Raw genomic sequence first — 24730 nt, 5'->3', positions numbered from 1 at the left:
CAATTAATTAATGTATTGAAAATTATGTATGAGAAAAAGTTAAAATTTAATGAAGGAAATTAAATTGGTAAGAACATCAATTATCATTTAACTGTCAATATTTACAATTGATTATCAATTAGTTTGAATTATCTCAGCCTTAAAAAAACCACCTACCGTAAATTATATTATTTTATTTTATTTACTATCATAAGTAATAATTTCACATTTTTACATAACCAATAATTGTTCATTTTAAACAAAATGGTTAGAATACCTTTACTTTGAAATTAAGTACTTAGGTATATTTGTCTAAAATGTCATTCATTTTGCAAAAATATATTTTTTTAGTATAATATTTTTATATATATTTATATATATGAATATTTTATATATTTGATATATTTATATTTAATAACATTTATTTATTATGGCTGATGATGATGTTGTACAATGGCCATTGTCATGGTTATTTTTTATTATTTTTGTTGAGTTTCAATAATTCTAATAAATAATCATGTATATAATTACACAGTTGTATAGATATTTTGTTTGTTTTATAATTAAATATTCTTTAATCTTTATTTTATTATTTATCAAAAGAAATGAAAGGATGAATTGTTGCCAGACAAACAAAATTCCACATTTGCCTAAATCCAAAGTAGTGTTACATCTTCATGAATGTGTACAACTAAGTTGGCAAGATAAAAAAATGTCAGTTGGTCCTGGATTAGATAATGCTGGTGTAATATGTTACTTAACGTCTACATTAAAGGTATGTGTAACAATTTAATTATGTTATTAATGTAGATATACATATTTTATTTTAATGTACATTTTTATACATTTTGACTACAAGGAATATTTACAAATATATATAATTATAATTATATATATATAAATATACCTATTATAAATATATTTAAATATATAATTCATGATTTTGATGAATTTTTGTCAATATTTGAACTTTAAAGTCTAATAAAAATAAAATGGTGCATATGTATTCTTATACTTTTTAAATCACAATAAGAACAACGTATGTGGAACTTTGTATTAAATTTTCAAGTATTTTGACTGAGCTAAAAAAAAATTGTTCGATATTTATAAAAAAAATATTAACAAAAATTAATTATTCAAATGCTTATAAATATCATTGAAATAAACAAAATATTTTGAAAATTAAATTATGTAAAGAAAATTATAAAATTAAATAATTGGTAAAAATTCCAAGTATCTACGACTTGTACTTTTAGAATAATAATAAATATTTAAAACCGTCTGAGGATAAATCGTTATATCATTAGGTAAACAACTTTGTAAAAATTTAAAATTCAATCGCTCATAACATTTTTCATATAATGACGCTTAAAGTATTCTCTATATATTTTTGAAGAAAACTTAGTGTTGAATTTTTTAACCTTAGATGAAAATACAAAAATTTTTATAAATTTTAAATTAAAAAATTACTTAAATTTTTGCGATTTTGACATATTTTGTAAAAATTTGAACTTCAAACAATTATAAAAAGAAATGTAATTAACGATTTTTGATTTTTACTAAAAACAATAAGAGCAACTTATGAGAAACCTCGTATTAAAGTTTAAAGTATTTTTGGGCACCCAACATATTTTTATCGGTATTATACTTCAAAAGAAAAAAAAAAAATACTCAGAAAAATCAAAAATTTCAGTTGTTTATTAATAACTCAAAAAAAGTCAAAATATTTTGACTAATAGTTTTAAAATGTAACCGTATATAGATAATGTTATTATAAACATTTGATGAAAATTTCAAATATTTACAGTAATTAGTTTTTGAATTACAACCATATGAAAAAATAATTTTTTTTAAAACTGTTGGAAAATTCTTACTTTTAACCTCTATAATGCACCATGGATATTCACTATACGCTATCGGAAACCACTTCTGTAGATTAAAATTGAAGCATTATTTTAACATAGACAATATTTTTGTACACAGATACAAAAAAAAAAAAAACACACACACACACACACACACACACATCATTGCAAAATCAATACATTTATCTCGTTCAGTATCTTTGATTCAGTAGCTATTCAATATTTATTTTTTTTATGTTTCTATTATCTATGTGTACTTGGTACCTCATCTAGAATTAAGTGGGAGTAGCCACTAGAATTGGTAGGTGGAAATTATTAAAAACATCTGTTTACGCTAATTGATGAGACAAAAATGTAAAGCTTCCACGGATGTGACAAAATATCCGGCGTATGTTGTCATGGTTACTCCTTATTATTTTCGTTGTTTTAATTCTAATAAATAATCGTGCATATAAATTGCACAATTGTTTAGTTATTTTGTTTGTCTCGTTATTGAATGTTACTTAATATCTTGTTATTATAATTAAATACTAAATAAAAATTGTACATAATTTTAAATATATAAAACAATTTATATTTATTTTATTAATTCATTATAATAGTGTTTACTTTATTATTTATGAGAAGTTTCAAAATGTGATATTTAAAATCGAAAATCGAATAAGTTTAATTATTTTTTATTTTGTCTTTCAAATAATTCAATTTTCTGGACCATCTTCAACACCAGTCACAGCCACAGCGGTATCTCTCCTGATAAAGTTCTTCGCGTTCTATGACGTAGAGGTCATACAAAACCACCCGTGTGCATGCACATGCCATCGGGCGCGTCCCCAGGTTGCGGATAGGGGAACGCCCTGTAGATAGTACAGGGTAGCCGCGAAATAATCCATACTTTCGGGTTGGACGAATAAGCGGTCGCGGACAAGTGCACCACCGGGAGATTGATCAACTCCTGGTGTCCCGGATGATCAGGTCTACGGTTCGGACAAAAGACAGGCGTCGCGAGGCTGGTGACGCCAGTGGATGCTAAGCCACCACATCTCAAAACCATTATGACAAGTACACTTAACGAATTTGATGTTACTGCTACAGGGGCCTCGGAAACCCCAGAGCCGGCGGTTGGGAGTGGCCCGTCCCAACAGTCGTCATCAGCAAGCCAGACCCCAGTAAGGGGGGTGCCCAGCTTGGCCCCCTTTGCTGGTAACAATACAGCTGAGAAGGAACGGAAAACAGGATATGTTGGAGAAAAGGATATGGATTTGCACGATCGGTCTCTTCAGGTGACGACAGGCGAGCTAGCAGGCTCTCCGAAGTCGACATCGGGTGACCGTGGGGATATGGGAGTGGCCATCCAGGCTCCCGTACCTTTTACTACTGGTGCTGAGACAGTCGTGTCTCAAATGAACACGCAACCATCCATCGTGGGCGGCAGTGGTGAGCAGCCACTATGTTCGGCTATGGAGAACCTAGATACCGACAAAGTACCTCGTTTACCTAAACCCAGAGTCGTCTTGTATCCTTCTGAACGTGTACAACTAGGTTGGCAAGATGAAAAAATGGCAGTTGGATCTGGATTAGTCAATACTGGTGTGATATGTTACATCAATTCTACACTGCAAGTATGTGGAACAATTTAATTATGTTATTAAAGTATACATATTTTATTTTATTTTTGTAAATATGTATAGGCACTATTTCATATACCTGCATTTACAAATTGGCTATTGAATGATGAACAACATAAAAAAATGTGTCAACAAAAAAGTAAGATATAAATAAAAAAAATAATTTATATAATTTAAGAAAATACTACAAAAAAAAAAAAAAGAAAAACATAGTATGTGTAGGATTAAAATTTGTACATATTTTGTAAAAATATTATAATTTCTTTGATTATTTTTATAACATATTATCTGGTAATATTTTAAATGGATATTTTTGAACATTTCTGATACATTTTTAGTTGAATTTGCAAAAGATTGTATCGTTTGTATGGTCCGTGAAACTTTTAAATTAACTCAAAAACAAACTGGTTGTAGCTTCAAGGCATCCTTAATAACAAAACGTCTATCTTGTATATATACCTTACTAAAAGCTAAACTGAAATTGAAACGAAAGATAATTTTTATTTAATTTTTAGTAATTTGTAAACATTTATCGTTAAACTGTCAAGAGGATGCCCATGAGTTTCTTTGCTACCTCATGGAAAGTATGGAACGGTGCTATTTGTCCGCTTTAGGACATTCTGCTAAATCGTATGTACATAATATAAATATTAATAAATGAATTAATATAAAATAAACTAATGATGTTTTATTTTTTATTTAGTCTAGACATCTATTCCATAGAAACGACTCCGATCCATCAAATTTTCAGTGGTTACATCCGCACTGAAGGTATATTTATTTTAACTACTAATTTAATAAATTAAATACATCAATTTATTTTTAATGTGTAGTTACATGTGGCAATAAGTGCGGATATGTTTCCACCACATATCAAAATTTCAAAGACATGGTACTTGACATCGATGGATCGGAGGACGTCAATGACGCGATAGACAAGTATTTTATAAGCGAGATTTTAGACGGATTTACCTGCGAAGGATGCAAAAGACAAGGTGCTGCGGGCAAAATTTTCGCAATTGAAAAAGCGCCGAATGTCTTATGCGTACAGTTGAAAAGGTAAATTATTGCTTGAACGAAAATTAATTATATATATATTATGATTATATAACTATTAATATATATATATATATATTATCGCGCTGTCAATCAAACAACTATAAAAAAAAATCATAAATGTGTACTATTATACTACAGATACAATTATGATATGAGTGGAAGACAAACAAAAAATTGCAAGGCGATAAAAATAAATAGAAAAATATATTTAAAATTGAATGACCAGCCGCCATTGAGATACCGTCTAGTATCAATGGTTAACCATCACGGTAGGACGTTAGATAGTGGCCACTATACTACGCTCGGTCTAACACCTTATGGATATTACTATTTTAATGATTCCGATGTATGTAATATAACTAATTATGTTTTCATAACATTTATTTATTTTTAGATAATTAATTATGTTTACAGGTTTATCAAACAAATTTTAAAGAACATTCAAAAAGTACTAATTCGTACATAATATTTTATGAATTAAAACCTTCCGAAAAGAAAACAAATAAGCCTCCTGCAGATGATAAACCTAGGTGAGTTTAAAATTGTATACATAACATAAGAGTTTTTAGTATTAATTTTGGAGCAAACGATATGTGATTTTTGCACCTTTTGCGCTTATGCCACATGTTAAGTATAACAGGTACCTATACAATATTATATTGGCGCAAATGATAGATAATTTTTTGTAACTTTGGGGCTTCTGTCATGTAGCCAAAGTGGAGTAGTAAGTGGTCGGGGTGGTCAATGTGGAGGGATAAGCGATTACGAAGATTGTTTCGCTGACAAAGATATATATTTATATATAACAGTTTCCACGAGAATTACAATATTATATACGCAAACAGTATATATATTTGTAAATTATATTATATACGTTTTAATGGCTTGGGGTCTCGAGGGGGCGCGACTAGGAATGTTATATGAATTATTATGAAATAGGATAAATAGATACAAACTACCGTGGCGGTACTCGCACTGCTCGTGATAGATCTCTCCGCAGAAACAGTGGAGGCGGTGACCGCAAACACGGGAAGCAACAAAGGGGAGGTGGTCGAAAGAAGGCGCGCGAAGACGTAGACCTTATAGGGACCATCACTTCCACGCAGATTTGGGTGTATAATATAATGTTATGTATAAGGGACGCGTAGTCGTAGTCGTTTGCTTGCGACATGATTGCCGCCACGCGGGCGGATGATGCGAAAGGGTATCTCGACCAGGACCTAGGTGACGGGTGGGTGTCGGGTTAATGGATTTCATACCGGTTGGCTCGGGTGGCGCGGCGGACAAAAGTCACGCGAACGTTTTGTTGGACGTATCACGTGATTACACCGTAAACCGACACTTTCGTTGATTAATAGCGGCCCGCGGCCCGGAATCAAGTTTGATTAACTTCCGTGACCGAGCACTTTGCTAACTTTGGAATCCGTTTCTCCGGCGGCGGCGACACGAAATTAATGTAATAAATTTCGACATCGAGTTAAATTGATTTACGCAAGCAGCGCGGCTATATAATAATATATATATATGTATATTACACGCACCACAACTACAGCACTCGAACAACTGCCGTGTATACCACCCTTATTGTTGTGTGTGTGTGTATGTAAATTATATAAATTGTAAGTACCTCTAGTGCGCGCGCGCGTTTGTGTGTGTGTGTGTGTGTGTGTGTGTGTGTGTGTATAGTGCCCGTTGCTGGATTATGTTGTAGACGTTTGATATATGGCATTACGAGAAGACGCACCTTTGGTCCGAATTTCTAACGGGCGGATATAGCTGCCAGACACAATATTATTTAATATTATACATACGCGGTTACGGTTAAAACTACATACATGGCTATTCGGAATTGTTAACTTGTGTCCGACCATCATAATTCGAACTGTATATTATACCTACATAATTTCGACGGTTTTTGAGTCGATAGGAATTAACAGTATAATATAATATAATAATTTAGTATTTTAACGCAATATGTCTAAATCACGAAAGTTTACAAACTATACTTTGTCGTAAAGATTAACGTTTTTAAATTGTATAGCTAAGGCTTAACAGTTAAGTTATTGAATACAATATAATATGTTTTCCGTGAGTATATTTCATACTACAACTAAAAAAAACTAAAAAAATGTATACGAACGTCAGGTTTTCATTATATCAATGGCTGCAGAGTTGAATTATTATGTTTTATTGAAAACGTTATTTTTCATTTAATATTATATAATATACTCATTATAATATTACTACGAAAAAGACATATTATATTAAATGGACAATACTTGATTTTGCTTTGATCAGTGGCGTATATAGAAATATTTTTTTTTGCAGGGGGAGGGGGGTTGTTAAAAAAAAATGTAAAAAAATGTATGATATTAATATAAAAAACAATCAAAAACAATGCCAATACCAACCAAACATTTTGGGCGGAGGGTTGAATCCCTACCCTCCCTATAAACGGCACTGCACGCAGTCTTAATTCAGCGGTCTTCAGTACCTATTGGTGTTATAAAATATAATTTTCTATTTTTAAAGTATTAAAGTAATTGAGCCGAATGAGCGGATAGTAACCGAACATCAGAACGATCAGCCAGTAAGTCCGCCGAGTATCCGACGGTTCTCGTCAATGCCGAACATCAAGATAACGACGAATAGTGACGCAGAAGCCAGTGTACTCAATGACGGACTGGCGGAATCGAATTCAGCGTTCACGCTGGAAGATTTCACCGGTCCCCCTAAAAGATTGTGCTGTTCAATGCCGAACATTTCGGTTATGAGCATGCCAACTTTTACTGAAGTCGCAGAGTGCACGGCTTCAATTCATGCGTCACACGAATCACTATCGTGTAGTAGCAGTAGTGCGACCGAGCCTTCCATCACGGTTAAAACCAAACGTCGATCGTGGTGGAAGAAGACGAAAAAATGTTTACGACGAGTTTTTTGCTGCGGCGTATAAAATATGGTTAGTATAAAATAAATGTTTTTATTATGCTATATAATTAGTTTGTATTGTTTAATTATACAATACATTAAATTATTTATTATTATACATTTATAAATCAACACCAACCCGTAATTGTAAAATTAATCTATGTGGCTTGTGAAAATTGCAAATTGTATATTATTTATATTATTAAAATTGCAAATTGTATATTATTTATATTATTAACGTTGAAGCTCGCGTATCAGCTAGTTTCCGCCATTTTGTCGGTTGGCAAAACTTTAAATTTCCTATATAAAATGTATTAGGAATAACATCGTTTTTAATGGTAAAATATAGAAATAAATGAAAAATAATTTATATAAAATATTTAAGTTTTTTTTTAAACAACAGGTTTAGTTTAGACGTCATAAAATACAATACAACATAATTAATATTTACCGTATAAAATACCATATAATGCCAACCGAAAAATCTGGCTTCAATGGATAGCAGGAGTTCGCTATCTAGTTCTATATAGAAACCTGTAGAAAATTGTGACTTTATTACATAAAGTCATTTTGATAACCTGGCGGGTGTGGCGTAAAATATATTTAATTTTGTCATTGGCAGTTTCTGTAACCTGGCGGCAGGTGTAGCGCACTATCAGCGGTTTTATGATATAAGAAGATTAAAAAACAAACATTATTCGCGAGGACTAAAACCTTTTATGTAGGTATATTTTAAATTTCACTATACTCAATGTACTTAGCTTTAAAAATAATTTGTAAATTAATTTTAAGTTGTTGACTATTTCTATCGTGTACCTATGCACATCGTTCAACTTAAAGTAACATTATTGGCTCAAAAATTAATTACAATACCTAACATACCTACTATGATATATTGATATATACAGTGAAATCTCGATTAACCGTCTGCAATGGGAAACAAAGAGTGACGTTTAAAAAAAATACATTTTTTTATAAATATTATTTATCAGTTTTAATAATATATAAAATAGTGTGCATAATGATAAAATAATTTGAACAAAATATTAGATATTTTAGTTTGTTTATACGAATCCCGGGTTTTTTTTCATGGATAATTTTTTTTTATATTTGTTTTTACTTTTAATAGCTTAAAATTTTACAAATCTGCTTCATCTTGTTTTGAATACTAATATTTAGTATTTATATTTCATTACAGGTATAGTTTATCATATAGATGAAAACAAATGCGAGTATACCTTTATAAATACTGGCGAGCATATTTTTTTTGTAACTCACGAGTGTTATAGACACGATGGATGAACAGAATAACATTTACATTTACGTATAACAGAAGTTAACGGATAAGAGTGAGTGATAGATAATAATTTATTATTGTATTGTTACAATAATTAAATATTATTATAATTTGTTTGATTATTTTTATAACATATTAACTGGTAATATTTTAAATGGATATTTTTGAACATTTCTGATACATTTTTAGTTGAATTTGCAAAAGATTGTATCGTTTGTATGGTCCGTGAAACTTTTAAATTAACTCAAAAACAAACTGGTTGTAGCTTCAAGGCATCCTTAATAACAAATCGTCTATCTTGTATATATACCTTACTAAAAGCTAAACTGAAATTGAAACAAAAAATAATTTTTATTTAATTTTTAGTAATTTGTAAACATTTATCGTTATACTGTCAAGAGGATGCCCATGAGTTTCTTTGCTACCTCATTGAAAGTATGGAACGGTGCTATTTGTCCGTTTTAGGACATTCTGCTAAATCGTATGTACATAATATAAATATTAATAAATGAATTGATAGAAAATAAACTAATGTCGTTTTATTTTTTTATTTAGTCTAGACATTTATTCCATAGAAACGACTCAGATCCATCAAATTTTCAGTGGTTACATCCGCACTGAAGGTATATTTATTTTAACTACTAATTTAATAAATTAAATACATCAATTTATTTTTAATGTGTAGTTACATGTGGCAATAAGTGCGGATATGTTTCCACCACATATCAAAATTCCAAAGACATGATACTTGACATCGATGGATCGGAGGACGTCAATGACGCGATAGACAAGTATTTTATAAGCGAGATTTTAGACGGATTTACCTGCGAAGGATGCAAAAGACAAGGTGCTGCGGGCAAACTTTTCGCAATTGAAAAAGCGCCGAATGTCTTATGCGTACAGTTGAAAAGGTAAATTATTGCTTGAACGAAAATTAATTATATATATATTATGATTATATAACTATTAATATATATATATATATATATATATATATATATATATATATTATATATATATATATATATATATATATTATCGCGCTGTCAATCAAACAACTATAAAAAAAATCATAAATGTGTACTATTATACTACAGATACAATTATGATATGAGTGGAAGACAAACAAAAAATTGCAAGGCGATAAAAATAAATAGAAAAATATATTTAAAATTGAATGACCAGCCGCCATTGAGATACCGTCTAGTATCAATGGTTAACCATCACGGTAGGACGTTAGATAGTGGCCACTATACGACGCTCGGTCTAACACCTTATGGATATTACTATTTTAATGATTCCGATGTATGTAATATAACTAATTATGTTTTCATAACATTTATTTATTTTAAGATAATTAATTATGTTTACAGGTTTATCAAACAAATTTTAAAGAACATTCAAAAAGTACTAATTCGTACATAATATTTTATGAATTCAAACCTTCCGAAAACAAAACAAATAAGCCTCCTGCAGATGATAAACCTAAATGAGTTTAAAATTGTATACATAACATAAGAGTTTTTAGTTAACATTATTGGCTCAAAAATTAATTACAATACCTAACATACCTACTATGATATCTTACTAAAAGCTAAACAGAAATTGAAACAAAAAATAATTTTTATTTAATTTTTAGTAATTTGTAAACATTTATCGTTATACTGTCAAGAGGATGCCCATGAGTTTCTTTGCTACCTCATTGAAAGTATGGAACGGTGCTATTTGTCCGTTTTAGGACATTCTGCTAAATCGTATGTACATAATATAAATATTAATAAATTAATTGATAGAAAATAAACTAATGTCGTTTTATTTTTTTATTTAGTCTAGACAACTATTCCATAGAAACGACTCCGATCCATCAAATTTTCAGTGGTTACATCCGCACTGAAGGTATATTTATTTTAACTACTAATTTAATAAATTAAATACATCAATTTATTTTTAATGTGTAGTTACATGTGGCAATAAGTTCGGATATGTTTCCACCACATATCAAAATTCCAAAGACATGATACTTGACATCGATGGATCGGAGGACGTCAATGACGCGATAGACAAGTATTTTATAAGCGAGATTTTAGACGGATTTACCTGAGAAGGATGCAAAAGACAAGGTGCTGCGGGCAAAATTTTCGCAATTGAAAAAGCGCCGAATGTCTTATGCGTACAGTTGAAAAGGTAAATTATTGCTTGAACGAAAATTAATTATATATATATTATGATTATATAACTATTAATATATATACATATATTTTTTTTGTAACTCACGAGTGTTATAGACACGATGGATGAACAGAATAACATTTACATTTACGTATAACAGAAGTTAACGGATAAGAGTGAGTGATAGATTATAATTTATTATTATATTGTTACAATAATTAAATATTATATTATTATAATAAATGTAATAATTTCGAAAAAATTAAATCAAACCTAAAAGTCGTAAAACTAATAGTAAAATAAATTACATTAATATTAATATCAAAAAATGAATAAATATCATTAATATAATATTATACGGACATATCTTAGCCTATTTCAACAAGCTAATAGACCATCTCCACTCAGAAATGTTTGTTGTATACATATTAATTTTATTATTGTTATCATTATAGGTTCCATTGAATTCAAATTGAACATATGCATGACAATGGTGTATTTGAAACTAACTGTATAGCCGAATGAAACTCACTTATCCACCTTTCTACCTTTGAAACGATACTTTTGTTTAAACTTTGGTTTCTGTAGCTGACGTTGCTTTTACTAAGGTACGTTTTTCTTTCATTTCTTGTTATCACGTATGAAGGCAGTAAAAAAGGTCAAAAACTTTCATTTGTCACCTTGGTATATTTTCTATAGATTGGAAATTGAACATAAATCGACCTTTACACGGTGTATTTGAAACGTCGACGGTTTTTGGACGAACTTAAAAATATACATCAACATTTGAAACGGATATGATATATGTTCATAACATATTATATTCTTCACTTAGTTATTTGTCCAAAATTTAAAAATTCTATACAATTAATGAAGTATGTCAAGTATTTGGTACAAAATAGAATGTATAATAAACATTTAAATCGCATTTAAAATAAAAAAAAATAATAGTTTAGAGTAACTATAGATGTAACAAAACAAAAGACATTTTAATAACCGACTGAAGTAAAAAAAAAAAACTGTTTAAAAAAGTTGTAGATGGAACATAATATTTTCATAAGGATAATTATACGATAGGGAGTACCTATCTAACAAAATACTATTACCAAATATCATTTTTCTAATTTGACTTAACAAAATTGTATGTTTTTTAAATGTTTTCTATTTAGTACTACATAGTTATAACGTAATATTATTGTTTTGTTTTACTTCTAAGACGTTTTATATAATGTAATATTATATACAGGAGATGGAGATAGCAGCGTGATGGTACGTTTACGCATTGCTAAAGCCATATGGACCTAATTGCATTGTATAAAAGTTGAAAGTTTTATTGGGAAACTACATCAACCGATTGAGAGATTTAGCAAACAAACGGACAATTTCGAAAGGTGAGCTAATACCGGGTTCTCTTAGAAAAATTATTCAAACTCGTCTGTTACGATTACAGTACGCTGTCATTGAAGCTATAAAATATAATTGACAACTTCAGACTAATATACCATATAAAGCTCTATTGATGGTTCTAAAATCAGATTTCGTAAATGGGCCCAACCGCGTGTTTGGAGATCATACCAACTGTAGATAGTACTTCTACTAAGGCTTAAAATAAGGTAATATCACTAAATATAATTAATAAATGTATTATTAAATATGTATTAGTTAATAATTTATTTAATACAATATATTTTAAACATTTATAAGTGAAGAAACTCTTTTCGATGAACTAAAACGATTCGAACTTTGGAATGAAATTGTACGTGCTAGAAATTTACTGATTTACCAAACGGAAAGTCTTATGTCTAATTCTAATAATTACGCACAGAACTGTACAACTCAATCTTGGCCCAAATTTATCGGAGAAAAATGGATTAACTTTTCTCACAAAGGTGACATTTTAATTTTCAAATACATACATTATAATGTTAAATTAATATATTTTATTTTATTTTATTTTTTAATATAATTATAAATAAATAAATAATTATAGAATTTATGTATATAATAATATATTATTATCATTATCTGTGAGCTACCTAAAGAAATCAGAACAAGAAGGCAACACCAGTGTGAAGAATGGTTATTGAATGGAAAAAATGGTTATAGTACCTATTATTTATTTCGTTTTTTTTATGAATTTTAGTTGCGTGAGTTACAAGTTCTTATTTACAATAATTGAATAATTAATGCAATATCTAAAATATTGTCACTTATAGCATCCATTTTCGGGAAAGTTTGTAAAATGCGTGATAAAACACGCGTCACGTGCTAAAACTGTGAATGATATTCTATTTGGCACATTGAATGGAAATGCTGCCATCACTAGGTATGGAATTACCAATGGAGGAATCGCTAAAGAATAACTAGAAGACTTTCAATGTAAAAAAGTAGAAACTGCTGATTTAATATACTATTTATAGCCACCTCCCTTAACGGAATAGTAGACGATAAACCGTAAGTAGATATTAAATGTCCAGCTAGTACCGAAGAAGATGTTATACAAAACAATACAACTAAATATTACTCAGTTAATTATAGAACATTGTACTTAAAAATAAGAAACGATAATTATTATATTATTATTAAAGACTTATTGCTATTTTTGTGAATTGATCTGAAAGGGTAAATACAAATTATTAAAATTATATATTTACTTAAAATATATGTACTTAGAAAAACTAATCATTACAGATTTGATGTATGAAAGAATAAAACGAGATGATGATTTTTGGAAAAACAACATGGACATCAAAATATTAAAACAATTCATTTAGAAAATCTCTTACCCGTCTTAATCAAAGAAAATTGAATGCAATAAATCTATCAATACTTTTTTTTTATCTTCAAAATAATTTTATATACATCTACATTATTATGTTATACTATATTATTATTATTTTATTTTTATATAATTAATTGTACCCATGAATGTATTCATTTTTTTTTTTTAATATACCTATTAATTGTATCTGTCATAACTTATTTGTTTATTTTAAATTGTATTTATCGTAATTCATATTAAGCTGTCTACAGCATTTTCATTAATTTTATTATATTTTTTTATATTTTAACTAATTAATAAATATTATTATAATATCATAAAAACAGATGTTTGTAATAGTGTAACATAAATATATAAACATTGTATACCAATAATTGTTTCTTTTGGTTAGGTAATAGATAAAATTATATAATTAGGTTAATAAAATAGATAAAATCTCAAAGAAAAAACCTAATACAACAGTTGCCCAGAGAAAAACAATTTTGACATACTTTGACGCGTATATACTTCTTAATCATTATATTCTAATTATTATTCGCTTACAATTCAATTGTCTTTGAGTATTATACATCATAAAATACAAATACACTCATCGTGGTTAAAGGAAACATTAATATCGATATGTCATCATTTTTTACCTATATTTTAATATATTATGTCAACGAGCAGTTCAATCGTTATTACTATACGAACTTTATATAAAAAAAAATATACCGGTGATAATAATACAGTGAAAATCGATAACGGTATGGCACCGACGAACACGACATATCGTTTAACACAACTGTTTAGGATCTTAAGGCATTTATGGTTTTAGTATTAAGTGTGTACTATGTGTGTGTTGTGTGCGTACGATGAACAAATGTTAAAATAATAAAGTGACATTGGCCATGTTGCTTGCAAATTTATCGAGAGTTGGCGTGACTGAAACGCACGTCCATTAATGTACTTTGAACCTGATACAGCGATACAACACGATTATTTATTATGATTTTATTATATTTTAACAGTAAGTTCCGTATTCCGATTCACCGATCTAATAAACTTTATTTAAATAAAGCATCGTATTACCAGTTCTTGTCATTATTCTTATCATTTTATATTAAAAAAGTAGGTCAGCGCATTTCGGTGGTGGATGTTTGTCCATCGTTCCTTCGGACAGGATAGTGTAATTTTACTGTAAGTATTCGATTTGAATGCAATAAGATTGCATTCGATAAAAAACGATTCTGAGCGGACGAGGTGATCTTTTTTTATTTAATTTTATTCGTTTCTATGGTGATAAACAAAGCCGTAATTATTTTATATTACATAATTGTGAAGTTGTACATTTTTTCTCCTTTAACCGGTTTTATTGAACTTGATACTCATTTCGAAAATCGAAAAATGACCACTTTCAAGTACCAGCTCGAGAACATAACCTTTCAGAAAATATGCTACACTTGTACTTTTGAGCAAATTTTGGGGGAGAAAAAGTGTTATAAGAATAAAAAATAAATAAACATCATTGTAAAACCAATACATTCCTCGCTTCGCTCAGAATCTAAAAAATAAACTTCAGTGCGTTCGAGACTTGAAATTATGCAATGTCGATAGTTATCTACAGCATTATTGTACGTACTACAAGTGTTCATAATATGAATTTCATATTATGATTTACAATACTAAATGTATAGCAGTAATAATATGCTCATTAATTTTTTATTGTATACAGTTTTTTTTGGATGAATAGAATGCATATCGCTAAGTATTATACTGTTACACAAAAAAGAACAACATTTTTTTTACCGATTTCTTCGAAATTATAATATAATATAAACGATATATTTTTTAATGTAATTGGGTAATATTTTTACTTTTGTGTGAGAAGAAAATAAAATAACAAACAAAAAGAATAAACGATTGTAAATAAAAATTTGTAACTAAAAAATAATTGCTACCTACTTAGACTTTGAGCACTCAATTAGAATTGTTTATTTTAAAGTACTGCTATACTTTCTCCTTCAAAGAACGTGTTTAACGCTTTGCGATTTGTAAAGCAAATTTTCAGGAATTTTTAATTCATTAATTATGCAGTCCAGATTCGTTTGTTTTGTCGTTGAAGTCGTGGCTGAGATGAAAAGAATAAATAAAAATACAACAACCGATCGATTTACCCCGAACATTTGGATAAAACGGACACGGATAAAAAAAAAAGTACTATTATCTTCAACGTTGCTGTATAAAACAATACAAATTTGTTTAACAATAATAGAGTTTTAGGATAACAGCTGCGCACCTATCACATCTATCATAAGAGTTCTTTACGTCCGGCGGGACATGGTTCCGATCGCTTCACGTAAAACAATATTTAAAACCGTCGTTGTCAATATTATTCACACGTATTTGCTCAGTGTCGTAATTTCTGTCAAAATTTGTCAGAATGTAAAGGGATAAAAATAATTGCTTGTTATCCGGTCGACAAATTGTGTAGGTGAATAGTTGCAGGTCTCGACTCGGTCACGCGTAGTAGAAAAATAAAATTATTTCGTACAAATTTAGAACATTACAAGTAACATAGTATATATCATTATATAGTTAGACAGCTAGAAATTCCCTCTCACAAATTAGCCCCTTCCCTAAATTACGAAACTAACTTCCATACCATACACGTGCACTTGGAATATGTGTATATAATATTTAGATAGTAACCACCAATGGTGATCGATGACAAGTTTTAGACGTCATATCCACAGATGACAAATACTATTATGGTTATGAATTTATGATCTCCCAAGGGTGTACCGGCAAGTCAAATTCCTATGGGTGAGGCGAGGAGGTCTGTTTCTGAGAAAACAATATTTCAATACAAACATTTTTTTCATTATACATGTTCTATATATTATTTTTCCTAACCTATAAAATAATTTTGTTTTATTATACAGCGGATTTGGTGTAGCCGATTTTGTTTCAGAAATATTTTCTATTTTACTATGCACTTTATATACCAATATATTTTTAAAGCAATTTGCTACAATGCGTCTATCTTATAATGTGAAAATAAATGAACAAAATTAGATTATAATATATTATAAATATGGGAAGATTTAAGTGTTAAATATTTACCTAATTTATGTCGAACCCATGGTGAACAATTAATAAACATAAATAATAATAAAAAAAAAACTTTTTACATAGGAAAAACATGATTTTTTTTAAAGAACGCCACAAGGTAATGTGTAGAAAAAATACGACACAATATTCTGTTATAGTATTGTATTTCATATAGTGTACATACAATACGGCAATATTTTGGAACGCGATCAAACATCACAGGTAAAACGTTTTAATCAGCTCGCGCTCAAGTCCACGCTGCCACGCCGACAGAGCTCATCCGTCTTGTACACGCCCGTAGGTACGACTCGTAGTCTTTTGGTGACCGTAATTAATTGGGGTCCAAGACGATGTATATACACATACAAACATATATATATAAAGTATAAACATATACACACACACACACACACACACACACACACACACACACACACACACACACACACGCCTTATATTGTATTGTATGCTTTACTCTGTTCGTGGCCCTCTCTCAGAGGTCGATGTTTGTGAAAAGGCGGGAAAGTAGTTCGGCCGGAAGTTCTCTATTCGCCCAGGCTGTTGCCTGTAGTTTGTAGTGTACATTATGCGCGTACACACCGAAATGTATACATATATTTATATGCTCTGTGTTTATGCGTGTGTGTTTGCAAGCGCTGTTTGCAAAAGAAAATCTGCTCGGAAGCGAGTTTGCCTACTGGCATAGCGTAGCTGGTGCGGAAACGTTGAGGATCTCTTCCAAGAAATGATTCGAGGGATCGCAGTGGCCACGTTATCGATTCGATTAGTCTGAATATATAATATAATATGTGCAACTACATTGGTATTTATTTATACGCATGGACGTTTTATACCCAACTTTATTTAATCGTATTATATTTATATGAGTATTCTTGTTGTGTAATTAAAAACCCACGGCGTACTAGTAATATAATATTAATATAGTACATATATTATGTCGTATTCGAGTAATATTAAATCATATAAATTGTTAATTTTGAATAAAACTTCCTTACAATATTGGAATTAATAGTTTACGACGTTTCTCAATTAATTAATTTTAACCTGATTAAATACGAAAGTTATTAAGGTATAATACAATAGTTAAAGTTGAACATAATAATATATAACTTAGGTATATTTATGTTATATGACGAAAATAGATTTTCTTTTCGTTTAATATACGAGTGTCATTGGTTTTTTTTTTCACCTAACTTATAAATAAAGATTTATCATCGATTATATTTTATAAAAATATTATAAGAGATGACGTTCAATTCTCACTAACAATTTTTTTTATTTCAAGATCTTAATTTGAACGTTACCGAACCCAATTTTATAATCGATACATGATATTTATTATTTATTATATATTGTGATTAATACTTAGTACTTATTTACAGCTGCGGTAATCGTTAAAAGAATTGTCACATCGTTCTACTATTGTAACTTATGAGACATATCATAGTCTTCAAACTATGGCCTAACCTAAAAACCCGGCTTTCTTGATTCACCGTACTATCATAACATTGGTGCTGCTGAAATAAAATTTTCAAAACTTATGAACTTTGGCTTTTACTTGGTTTTTTTTTTTTTTTGTAAATGTTGTATGGAAACGTATAGTATAGGCAATAGATGAAAAGTTAAATCGACAATCATTTTTCAACGAACCACTTTCTTGATTATCTTTCCCGGAAAAATATACAAATAAAAAAATTATTGCAATCAACCAAAAAAAAACTGTTTTAAGAAAATAGTATACCGCAAAATAGTGCACGAAGAAATGAACGGTCATTACTATTAAGGATGTTGATACATTTGCAATTAAATAAAGGCGAAAAACCAAATAGAGTTTCTTAACGAATTTTACTACAAATATAATATGTATATTATTACACATAAAGGTATATAGTTTTCAAATTATTATATAATTTGATAAACCAGATAAAATGTTCACAGAGCGCCATATTGTTCGCTGTTTACATCACCGATATATATATAAGTAACTATTTTAATCCAAAAAAAAATATTATTACTCGATTCGTCATCTTTTTGACCAGACGAAATATTTGTTTCTATATAACACATACAAACAAATTGTATTTCCGTAAGCTTTATTTTATATGAATACAAATCATAATATGGTTTTTTAAAAAAAATCATTGATTTCTGATACAGTGAAAAAAAATAGTAAATTATGCTACTATATAGGGTACATAAGTGTGCAATGGACGTATTAATAGCACGGAAAGAAAACATTCAAAACGTTGCAATAATAATTAAAACAATATTATGTGTTGTTTTTACTGCCCGTCAATGCATAACACCGCCCACACTACGACATTACGAGTCATAGGCGATTTTCGCGTTGTCGACCGCGACATTAACTCGTTTAATACAATAACGGGGCGCGTAATATTATTATTGCCATTGTGCCATTGCTTACTACCGACATAATAACGTAACAAAATATTTATATTTAAAAATATAACACCGAGGGTTTGTGAATTTCCATTTAAATTGCACACGCAATAGCTCGCCCACATTCACGTCGACGGTTCTGCAAGAGAAATTCTCCGTGCCAGTTTACCCGACGCGAAATACGATGAGTATTTTTTCAATTACCTTTTGATAATAAATTCAATATACGCAGACGACGTATTATATAAATATATATATGTATAAATACATTAGGGTTTGCAATAACAATAATATTATTTAATACTTGGTACCTATATAATATGTGTACACACCAAATCGTGTGTAACTTCTTTGAACGCGAGCAACCTACGTCTTTTAATTTGATACTTTGCGTACGATAAGTGCGACACAATAATATTATAGTATATTATAATATATTATGTACACGTGTATGTTTATATTTTAAAATTAAAATAGTGTTTTTTTTTCGATCGATTTAATCTTCAGTCATTTAGGTTTTAACTTAGTCGGTTTATAGCAGAGCAATGAATGTTATGAATGTATTGATTTTGCAATGATGAGTGTTTTTTTTCGAGTGCTTGACATCACTTTTTGAGATATTAAAAATATTTTTTTAACTTTGGTAGTTTCAGATAGAAATTGGATCCTGCACAGTAGTTATTATTTCAAGTAATATTCTTAATAATTTTCGCAAAAAAAAATAATAAACATATGTTTTTACGGTAATTCAGATATTGACAAAATTATTTTTTTATAATTAAAAAATAAATTCAAGTTACTATCCTTAATTTTTTTTTTAATGAATTATTAATTCTTATTACAATAACTCACTACAGACACATATTAAATAATAAAAAGGCGGACACTCACCCAACTTCTTTTTAAAATTTAATTCTACTTATTATAGTTAGTTACAATATATATTATATGATTTTAGTGCCTTATGTAGGTAAGTGTTAAATGTTATCTACATTATAATAAATACCTATTCAGTGAAGTATTATTTAGAGACTGAAAACATGCCTAAGTATGTGTAGTTTAAAAGATAGATTTAAGTTATTTGTTTATACCTATACTTGAAACAATCGCTATGGGTGACTTATGATTTTATTTTTTGATATTATAATATAACGAATGATTACTAGTTGCACGTGTAGTTTTTTATATTTTATTATGTATGTACCAACAGTTTAGGAATATGATAATCTTATAACTTTATGAGTTAAATTAGAAATTTAATGATTAGTAATATTTTTTAAAACATTTTAAAGTTTTGAGCTCATATAATACAAGATATAAGACGTATATATAACTAAACAAATATACTGAATGAGCTGTAATTAAATACATAATTATTTTTATTTTGTTAAGTTATTAATTCATTTTTACTGCCTTGCTGACTCCCTGTTAAGTAAATGTTAAATAAACATAACTTCTGCGAAATGAGACACAAATTAGTTTTCTAAGCAACAATGAGTAGTTATATCTACTATAAATAGTAATAATGTAATAATATTTTATTTTCACTTTACAAACAACCAGATTTTAAAGAATGGATCATAATTCTGAACAAACGGCTAATTAGTGTTTAATATCTTTTCAACTGCAATAGGTATATTCAATTATATATAATGCGATCATTACTTGAACTCGTTCTCTGCCCAAAATAAAATATGCTTAATAAATTTAATTAATACGTATAAGTGGAAATAAAAATTCGAAATTCAAATTTAGTTATTTCGAAAATTCTAATAACAAATTAAGCAGTACGATAGCAATTAACATTTATTGTTCACCTACAAAATTGATTTTTAAAAAGTACTCGTTCCAAGTTTTTTTATAATTCAATACAAGCATAATAATTTACTAAGCTCATTTTATTCTGAATGTCTATTGGTAGGTACTTAATTATAATTCGTAACGTTTATTTGTTCATTTACGCAGTCGTTATGTGAAAGTGAGCTATATGCGCACATAATATGTGCAACCTATACATGAACTGCAGAATTGTTTTACCTATTTGTTTTTTTAAGAATAAGAGAAAATGAGTGACTGATGTATTGTTATACGGATTGACAACTAAAAAGCTTATTTACTTTAATTTTAGTAATCATACTATATTGAACATTGAGTTAAATAAATTGTTGTATTATATGTATGAATATTTTATAAGAGATGTTAGTACGTAAGAAATAAGTTAAGAAAAACTATAGATAATAAGTAAAACAGTAAAATTCAATAAGTTAAGCAATAGTTAATTATTCACAGAAATAGGTTAAAATAACAATTGTGCAATTCGGTGCCAGTAAACTTTATATTACAGTTAGCATAGTAAGCAAGATATAATAAAAGAAATGAATAATTGTTTAAAATTTACTAATCGGGTTAAAATAACAATTACACAATAATCATAGTATCTATAATTGTAAATTTAACGTAGTAATAGAAAAATGTAGAACAATCGATAGTAATTCGATTGTAAGTGTAATATATAAGTGAGATGGCTAAGACAGCAAAGGGAGTCAGTGTGGTGATCGTGTGACTCGAGCACCACCGGACGTCGTGTTTAATAAGTTCTTCTTTTGCGTTATTTTGTGTTTAACTTTATTTTGGTATACGTTCGAGTAATCGGCGTATACGACAAAATTTATGGATGAAATCAATTTAAAACAATCAATATTACATTTGATAATATTAATTTTCATATCTAAGGTATGATGTCACTCAGGTATAAAATATTAACACTATGGATATTATTAAATTTATTGTTATTTTTTAGTTTGTAAAATTTACACAAATTTACGAAAATCCATTTTGAGAATTATTATAAAATAATAATGTAATTTTAAATGTATGCAATTTTATCAATGCCAACTGATGATTATATAATATATAAACACCCGAGTTATAATACAATTATTACACCTTTATGTTATTTGAAGAAAAAACCTAAAAATGTTTCCTAAATCACTCAATGGCTATTATTAGATAAATAAAAATTACATTAATAGTAAACAGATCAAATTGATTATTCTCATTATCTACACACAGGGTATAATATAATATAGAACACATACACTAGCATGTATTAATAGGGTAGGCGTGAAATCCTATGTAAATGCGATGAAAATAACGTTATTTTAAAGTACTTATTATATTATTATTATATTATCATAAAACGGTAGTTTTTTGAAATATGTAACAAATGTCCTGTAGTGAGCCAACTCGTTTTACATATTATACATATTCTAATAAACATTGCTGAATAAAAAAAATTTACCTATCTAAATTTTTGTGTACATTATATTTTAATACTATAATATACTGACACGCGCTTGTATTTATAAATATTTATAATTGCACATTTTCCAATTGTTCTCGTTAATACATTAAAAAAATACATAATCATACATGTATTATTCATAATTATTAAGCGCATATAAGCCGTATTGTTTCATGGTTATATAGTGGTTAATGATTATACACAACGGACCACACAGATTTATATTATGTATATATAAGTATCCGGGTTGGAAATTTTATGAGATGTATGAAAAATCTGTATAGGTTATTTTATTATATATTTTATTTTTATTCAGGATTTAAATTGTATACGATGCCAGAGTTTTAAATGCTGTTTTTAATTTTTAAATATAAAATTATATTTTATTTAGTATATTGATGTGTATAATATATATATAATAATTTAGATAAACTAATAATAATAGAAACATATTTTAATAAAACGTTTTAATAATTATAATAATTTTAAAAATGTTCCAACATTTAATTTCGTATATGCCTTATACTTAGAACATATTGTAATATTCGAGTGGTGCACCTATGTATAAAATAGGTATTTACGTCGAACCTATGCTAATACTTCTATCCTAAATGTGTATCGAGAATCGTGCAATGAATTCGCATTCCAGTCTTGTTGAAACAAATATAATTTTAGTAATCGATTCCATGAACTTATAGTTTAAAAATCGTAAATCAAGTTACTAGGTATATTGGATAAAAAAAAAATATATATATATATATAGATATAACGAATAGTGTTTTATCTTAGTAAAAATAATACGAATAGATTACGTAAGTAAAACGTGAAATGAGATTTGAGTTTAAATAAAAGTTATTTTTTACGAGGAGCGTGATGATTCACTGCTGCAGGCTATTGGTTTCAGAATTTAAATTCACAGAATGCTTAATTTTTCAATTTGGAATTTTTATAAAATATGTAAAAATGTTGAAAATAGGACACTTCTGCAAAGAAGCATTTTAAATACAATAACAAATAGCCGTGTCTAACTGTTTGTAATGTAATCATATAATATGTATGGTTTGGAAAACATAGCATAAAAAGATGACGTTCGAAAAATATTAAGTCGGTGAATGGAGATTGAATTGTAAGCTGCCAAAGGCAAAAATAACTTTAACCTATATATTGTATTCTATATACAAGAAAAAATTAAATACAATTAATCATACTGCTGCAGGCCCTTTGTATTCACTTTTAACATGGTTCATTGCAAATTTAAAAAAAAATGCATTTTATTTTATACATTTTATATACTTTTATATAACTGAGTAAATGTTTAATAAATACAATAAAATACTAAAGAACTCTACAGATGATTAAGGATTTTAAAATCAATCAGTCAGCACTCAGTTATTGATAAAAAAAATGTATCACGATAGACCATATACGCATTAATTTAAATAAATATATATTATATACCTATACATATTTAAAATTAAAATATTCTAATTCTTACTCATATATATATGAGCGTGTGTGTCATTTTCTAAAGCATCTATATATTTCAATATTTATTTTTTAATGACCTACATTATATCTGTAATAATGCAGTTTATTTTATAATTAAAAACTTATGTATCCATTTAAACATACAGTTTCGATATATATAATAGCTTTCAATTTAGTTAATGTATATTATGAGTGAATAATATTTTAAATTGTGTCTTATTGAAATCTATAATTTAACATTATTTTATTTACATGTATAAATAAATAAAACAGAATACTCAGTCATTAAATCAGTAGGAAAAACACTTTAAATAGTCTTTAAAGGGAAAATAATACGTTACACAAAATAAGTTTTGTGTCTTTCCTATAAAATTTTAATTTTGACCTATATTTATTACTTATTATAATTTTTAAAGCGTACCTATTGTTAAGCAATCGCCCACGATCCACCTCAGAATGTGTATATAGAATCGATGAATCAATTATTATTGTCGACGTATTATATTAGATGTGACAACGGTTCGGTGCTTTGAACGGTCCTGCGAGGTTTTAAATATAGATCACTGCGTATTAACTTCGACTGGCGTACTTAATATGGGAACTCGAGTAGTGAAGAACAATTAAAACGTATCCAATAATAATAACAACCAATAGAAAAGTACCTCGTATAGTTAAATAATGCGCTGATTGGCTGTACAATGCGAAAACTCACAAAGTGCC

General features: G+C 28.4%; 1 protein-coding gene and 1 long non-coding RNA gene across 3 annotated transcripts in view; one reads left to right on the top strand and one right to left on the bottom strand.

Annotated features, from left to right (window-relative positions):
* Positions 1–24730, bottom strand: part of LOC114131428 (lachesin-like) — a 387860-nt gene that overhangs the window by 220786 nt on the left and 142344 nt on the right. The gene's annotated exons all lie outside the window — the stretch shown is intronic.
* LOC126550941 (uncharacterized) lies at positions 7362–9023 on the top strand. The gene is made up of 3 exons (XR_007604987.1): positions 7362–7487; positions 8655–8805; positions 8943–9023. It is a non-coding gene; the product is annotated as an uncharacterized LOC126550941 (long non-coding RNA).

Source organism: Aphis gossypii, chromosome 3 (genome assembly GCF_020184175.1).
Source record: "Aphis gossypii isolate Hap1 chromosome 3, ASM2018417v2, whole genome shotgun sequence".
Taxonomy (NCBI): Eukaryota; Metazoa; Arthropoda; class Insecta; order Hemiptera; family Aphididae; genus Aphis; species Aphis gossypii.
This window is presented reverse-complemented; position numbering and strand designations above follow the sequence as displayed.